Raw genomic sequence first — 4,638 nt, 5'->3', positions numbered from 1 at the left:
CATTGCCGGGGCGCGCCACCAGGTGGCAATGGTGTCCCGGGTCAGTCTCCTCCAGCATTTGCCTTCCAGGAGCTGGGGCTGGAGCTGCAGGAGCCCCACGCCCCTGCCTCCCAGCGGCATCTCAGGGCACCCGCCTGCCCGAGTGACTGTCTCCTGTTCAGGCCTCGACCAAGCATGTGCTCCAGGTACCTTGATTGGAATCAAACCCAGGACCCTTCAGTCCACAGGCCGACGCTATACCCACTGAGCAAACCGACTAGGGTGTCAGTGTGTGTTTTTCATAAATACATGGCCCAGCCGGCGGGGCTCAGTGGTTGAGCGTCAACCTATGAACCAGGAGGTCAGGGTTCGATTCCTGGTCAGGGCACATGCCCGGGTTGCAGGCTCCATCCCCAATGGGGGGCGTGCAGGAGGCAGCCGATCAGTGGTTCTCATCATTGATGTTTCTCTCTCTCTCTCCCTCTCCCTTCCTCTCTGACACCAATAAAAATGCATTAAAACTATATGTATGTATAAGAAAGAATGCCTGACGGCCCTGGCCAGTGTGACTCGGTTGGTTGGGTGTTGTCCCGAGAGCACCGAAAGGTTGCCAATTGGTTCCTGGTCCGGGCACAGGCCTGGGTTTCCAGCTCCATCCTGAGGGGCCCTAGTGGGCATGCAGGAGGCAGCTGATTGGTGTTTCTCCCCCTCCCTTCCCCTCTCTCTAAAAATCAATTTTAAAATCTTTAAAAAAAGAAAGAAGGAAAGAGAAAGCAGGCCTACTGAAAAGCTTAGATTCACAAAATCCGCAAAGACCCTTGAATCTTGAGCAAAGTAAACGACAAAGTCCTGGGGCACAGCACGCGGGAGACAGAGGAGCGCGAGCGCAGGCTGAGCGGAGGGACCTCTCCCCCCTCAGCACAAAGCAGCCCCGGGGGGAGGGGGGAGGACAGAGGCTGGCGGAGGCTGACCCCGAGGACCAGGACAGGCCACCCCTCTGGGCCTTCAGCCCTGGACCTGGACCTCAGGTGCGTGAGCCCAGCAGCCACCTCTGGGTGCTTGCGCCGTGGCTGACCCAGGAGACTTGCTGCCCCAAGTCAGGCTGGAAGCCGCGTTCCCTCTCTTTCCCGGCTCCTGCTGGCTCCTGAGTGGGTGGTTCAGGAGGGGGGTTGGGACCTTCGATGGAGTTGGAAGAGGGCGAGAAACTGTCCCTGGCTGCTCAGGTCCCAAGGATGCCTCGTCTCTCCCTGGGCACCGGGACACCACGGGCATTTCGTTCCCCGGAGCCCATTCCAGGTAAGTGAGGCTCGGATCCGGCCGCAGGCCGGCCCCAGCACCTCTGAGCCCGGTGCCCCTCCCTCTCCCCCACTCCTGCCCCACGCCCACCCTGCACGGTGAGGGTGCGGCCGGTTGGGCCAGTGGAGGTGGCTTCTGCCAGCACCCGGACACCTGGGCGTGCAGGGGGCAGAAGGACAAGCCCTGGCCGCGGCCAGCTCCCAGCAGGACCGGGAAGGTGGCCAGGCAGGCTGGGCTGAAGCAGGGCCCTGTCGCGTCTGCAGGCTTCACACCTGCCCAGACGTCGGCTGCCTCGGGAGGCGGCGTGCTGACAGCTGTGGGCTGACCCCAGGCCCGGGGCTGAGCACTGGTGACCACAGTGCTTGGCAGACAGCGGAGTGGATGAGGGATGGGTGGGGACCCTCAGGCATTCCCTGCCCGCTGCGGGAATAGCAGGGTGGTTTCAGAACAAGATGACATCAGCTGAGGGACTCGGTTCCGGTGAGAACTCAGCAATCCCAGGTATGACTCGCAGGAGTCCAGCCCGCAGGGAACAGCTTTTCCATGTGGGGTCCATCTGTCTCCCAGGTCAGCACGAAAACAGCAAAATCAACAGCAACGAAGATCAGCTCCACCGAGTCCTCTGGAAGCCCGGAGAGGTAGTGGGTGAACGGGCACCGAGGGGCTGGCTCACCAGGAACAGTGCGCCGGCTGCCGGTGGCCACCTGTGGAGAGCGGCTACAGCGTTTGGACACGTTCATGCCTCGGACTAATGAGAGGGCTGGGTCCTCTCGTGGCAAAGCCCTCCCAGCACCATGACAGCCAAAGGCTATGGTTGTGAGCTTGGCCTTATGGTCCACACCTGTGGGCCACGTGGCTGAGTGATGTGGGCTGCTTGAGGTGCAGTAAACAAAGCTTGATCAGGTGCCTGTAACTGAGTGGATTTGAATCCCGCGAGAACGTTGTAACCACGCCCTTACTTTGCCTCGTGGAATCTGCGATAAAATAAGGACTCGGCTTTCAGTAGTCCACGGCGCTGTCTCTCCATCAGAGAGGACAGCGTCCCACCCAGACCCAGCTTTCTTCTCTTGTCTGTCTTTTCTCCATCCTTCACCGCCCCCTCTCAGGCTCCGGAACCTGGCTGAGCTGGCTCGGCACATATGGTGCCCAACCTGGGACTGAGTGTGCCATGGCCGGCTCGCCACAGCCGCCCAGCGAGGACGGGCCGCCGCTGGCGCAGGCTGAGCTGTTCCTTTCCTCCCTCCACCACCCTGCTCGACACCCGCCCTCCGAGAAGCCTGCTGAGGCAGGAACGGTGCCTGCTTGCACAGACGGGAACAGCAGAGTGGCCTCCCCCGGGGCCCGGGCCCAGTCACCTCCCACCCCCTGCTCCCCTTCACCGCCCTCCTGGCTGGGGCCCCTGGGCCTCTCCCTCCAGGAAGTCTCCTTCCCCCTCGGCCTGGGGTGGGGGGGAGCTCTGGAGAGGTGGGTGCAGCCCCTCTACCTCCGAAGGACTTGGCTGACCCAGACAGACTGAGCGTTGCTGCCGGAAGGTGTGGGCCCCAGCCAGGCGACACGGAGAGAATGACCCACAGCGAAGCCCCCCGCAGCCATCGCAGTGCCCTGCCAGGCACCGGACCCCAGGCTCAGTCCGCAGGCGGCTCCCTCAGCGCTGGGTGTCGTCCCTGGTGCTGTGGTGCCTGAGAGGGCACCCAGGGCTCAGATCTTCAGATCAGAAGAGAGAACGTGTAAGGAGCTCCAACTGGTTCCCTCCCATGTGGGGGGCTCACCGCCCAGAGGCTGGCGGGGCTCTGCCAGCCCCTCCCGTCCCGCCCCTGCTCACACGGGCGCAGAACCGTGGCAAACGGGCTGTGGTTCCTGCCTCGCTGGCAGCACCTGCACATTGTGTGATGGCGAGAGAACGCCACCGGGCACAGCGTCGGCACTCCACACGCAGCTTTATTTCTCGGCGCACGTGCTAATTTCCCTTTCTTTCTAAAAACGTTCAAAATTGATTTTAGAGAATGAGGAAGGGGGAGAGATTCTATTTTTTTTAAAGAAAATGTGGGGGGGGGGTTGTATATTTCAGAGAGGAAGGGAGAGGGAGAGAGAAACATCAGTGAGAGAGAATCATGGGTCGGCTGCCTCCTGCACGCCCCCCACTGAGGATCGAGCCCGCAGCCCGGCACCTGCCCCGACGGGAATGGAGCCCTGACCTCCCAGCTCAGGGGTGAGAGCCAGACCCGCCGGGTGAGGGTGCTGCTTGTCTGTGCCCTGACGGGTCGAGCCCACAGCCTGGTGCTTGGGACAAGGATCTAACCACCGAGCCCCCGGGCCAGGCTCTGTCCTTCCAAATGCAAAGGCGGCCCCTCCCTGTGGTCAGGTTCCCGGTGAAGGTCCCAGCAGGCCTGGCTCTGTCCTGGAGGCTGGTCCTTCAGGCCTGCTTCCTGCCCCCGCGTCCTCCTCGTCCAGCAAACGTCTCCGCGTTTCTCAGCTACTTGCCTGCTGACCGCTGGGCCCCCTGGAGACACGGCTCCTCCCCGCACACGCCTGCCCTGCGCTCGGCTCCATCCTCCTCCACAGCCACCTGGCACCGCTCCTGCCCCACCCGCAGCGCCTTCGCCGCGCCCTCTGGCCTCTCGGGCTTGTTCCTGCGAGGACCCTGCATTGTCCTGGCCGCCATTTCTCTCTCCCTGCTTCCCTGGCGCCCGCAGGCTCCTCTCTCGGCAGAGTTCACCGCGGAGAACCCGGGTGGTGGGGGAGTCGGGTAGCACTCTTTTTTAAGAAGCTTATATCCAATCAACTTCATTTTGCTTTTTCTTAATCCTCACCTGAGGATAATTTTCCATTGATTTTAGAGAGAGAGGGAAAGACAGGGAGGAACATCCACGTGAGAGAAACACGTCGATGGGCTGCCTCCTGCATGAGCCCCGACCAGGGCCCAGGCTGGGGAGGAGCCTGCAACCCAGGTACGTGCCCTTGACCCGAATCGAACCCGGGACCCTTCGGTCCACAGGCTGAGGCTCCATCCACTGAGCCACACCGGCCGGGCAGAACCTCCATCTCTTAGCCTGGAAGGACGTGGAAGGTGGTGCGTGCGAAAGGCGTGGAGAATGGCCGAGCGCTTTAGAAGCCTCACTTATTTCTTCTCCAGAGCATTTTGCAGACACAGCTGGCACTTGGCGTTTCCGTTGAGCGAATGAACGAGCGGATGAACGAGCGGATGAACGAGCCGGCGACGAGCAAGGGCAGCAGGCGCCCAGGAGCCGCTTCCTGAGAAACACGCCGAGAGGCCGGGTGCCCGGGCCCCTCACCGAGGGCTTGGTGACCTTGTGAGGCGGTCCGGCCACGTCCCAGGTGGGGCACCGAGGCGGGAGGCTCCGC

This window comes from Myotis brandtii, unplaced genomic scaffold (genome assembly GCF_000412655.1).
Source record: "Myotis brandtii unplaced genomic scaffold, ASM41265v1 scaffold246, whole genome shotgun sequence".
NCBI classification, from domain to species: Eukaryota; Metazoa; Chordata; class Mammalia; order Chiroptera; family Vespertilionidae; genus Myotis; species Myotis brandtii.
The sequence above is the reverse complement of the archived record's forward strand: the minus strand, read 5'-3'. Positions refer to the sequence as shown.